The sequence below is a fragment of the Zingiber officinale genome, chromosome 2A (assembly GCF_018446385.1).
Source record: "Zingiber officinale cultivar Zhangliang chromosome 2A, Zo_v1.1, whole genome shotgun sequence".
Classification (NCBI taxonomy): Eukaryota; Viridiplantae; Streptophyta; class Magnoliopsida; order Zingiberales; family Zingiberaceae; genus Zingiber; species Zingiber officinale.
Window position 1 is genome coordinate 132,254,726 of NC_055988.1, and position 2,299 is coordinate 132,257,024.

Consider the following 2,299-nt stretch of genomic DNA (forward strand, 5'->3'; position numbering starts at 1 on the left):
CATCCTTGAGCATATACCACTTGGTATGTTCACTTGTTGCATACAACTTCACTCGTTGTCTTCACACACGATTCAAATGAAGGTCTCATACCCTTCATTATTATCAAATGCTCATTTTGAGCATATACTACTGAACCAATGAAGATATCCACTCTCCATTGTAGTCAAATGCCCAACCTTGAGCATTTTCACTAAAGAAGGTTAACCACCTTCCAAGGTGTATGAAAAATAATTTTCATGTCCTTAAAGAGTAACTCCCCCTAAAGACATGCACGTAACTTCTGTCATTGCACCAACAATGACTTGGAATCCCTAGACCTTTAGGAAACCCAAATTTAGAAGTTTTGAGGTTCACAAATTCAATATTGAAACCAAACCTCAACCTAAACTTTGGCTTAGTCTTCCTTAACCAATCCATCCTTGTTTTCATCATGAAAACTCCCCTTAATATATACAAATGTGTTTTGAGGGGTTAGGAATGGTTACCTAGACTAAAGATGGTACAAAATGCTGAAATCAGGCTTTACCAGCCAAAATCAGCATTCCCAATCGATTGGAGTTGAGTCCCAATCGATTGAACCTGCTTGAATCGATCCACTGATTGATTCAGGAGGGCTGGATCGATCGGTGGATCGATCCAACAAGCTTCTATTCATGAGAAGCTTACTCTCAATCGATCGCCCGATCGATTGAGACCCTTCAATCGATCGGGTGATCGATTGAAGCTCTGAAAAAGCTGAAATTCAATTTCAGTCAATTTCAGAAACCCCTAGAAAAATCTATAAAATTCCAAAAACCATAAAAATTTGTGTAGACATTGTTTAGAGCATATATTATCATGGAAAAATAGTTTTCTAAGAAAATACTTCATATTTTCAAAGACTGACACAAACTAGGAAACTTGTAAAAACTTTAGTGTTTTCTTCCAAGTTTGTGCCTAACTAATCAATGATGATTACTATCAAAAGATAGCCTTCATCAAGGTTTTCCAAAAGCATTTTAAATTGATTTTCAAAACCAATATCCAACCATATTCTTTGGGCTCAATGCACATAACTTGTATATTATCTTTCCGAATGATTGGAAAACACATAACTATGTGTTTTGATGAACCTAAAACTCAAAAGAATGCACTAAATCAACATCTTGAGTTTTGTTCATCATCCTAACATCTCACTTGTATTTAATGTGTATGAAACCACATACAAGTCACCTTATAGTTCTTTGTGAGATGTAAATTTTTGGTTTTGCCCTAATCTAGGGATCATGCATATCTATCTAAGCATTTTTGGAGGTCATGAACATCCACCAAGGATGTTACTTGTTAATTAATGCCATTGATCCTTAAATTTCAAGAAATTAAACATAGTGCATGATATGTTATGGCATACATCAAAAAAAAATAATTTTCAAAAGAAAATTTCCTATGACTATATGATGTATGTATGACATGACATGATATTTTTGTATTTTTCATAATAAAGCATGAATGCAAAAATAAACATGATGTCATGACATATGATGGACAAACAATCATGACAAGTTTTAGCATAAATAAAATACCTAGATTACCTATCTAAGTATCCTAAAACCTTGACTAGCTTAAAATTTAAGTCCTAGACTGCCCTTAAGTCCCTCATAAAATGCCAAACTCCCAACTTGACATTTCTTGACACTTGATTTCTTGTTCCAATTAAAATCATCTCAAATTTCCCACTTTATGACACATTTTACTCTTTGAAAGAGTAAACCTTTAATTCTTATCTTTTTCAAAGGTTAACAATAACCTTAAAAATGCTCCTTGAGTGTCAATTTCATCATGATTAGGTTAACTACCCTTTCAATTTGAGTTGACACTCTCTAACCCATCTATGGAGTAGAGAAAATGCTCCTAGGAATCCAAAACCTATTGGTGCTCCTTGGATGCTCTAGGTACTTGCTAAGAATAACCTCCCTAGATACCTTCCTAGTGACTTTGTTTGGCTTCTTAGAAGCCTTGGTCACATTTTCTAGGTCAACTCTAGGAATAGCCTCCCTTGTGATCTTCTTAGTGGCTTTCTTTGACTTCTTAGAAGTCTTAGTCACATTTGTTGTTGCAAAGATACTTCTAGGGAGAACTTCCCTTGTATCCTTGACTTGACCCTTAGACCTAGACTCGGTTCCATAGCTATATGGAATCCTATGGTAAGAGATTACATCCTTCTTAGCCTTAGGTTTGTATCTCAAACCCCTATGGCCATTGGATGGCTTTGATACTCCTAGACCTAGATTTTTACCCTTAGACCCTTGTGTTCCATTT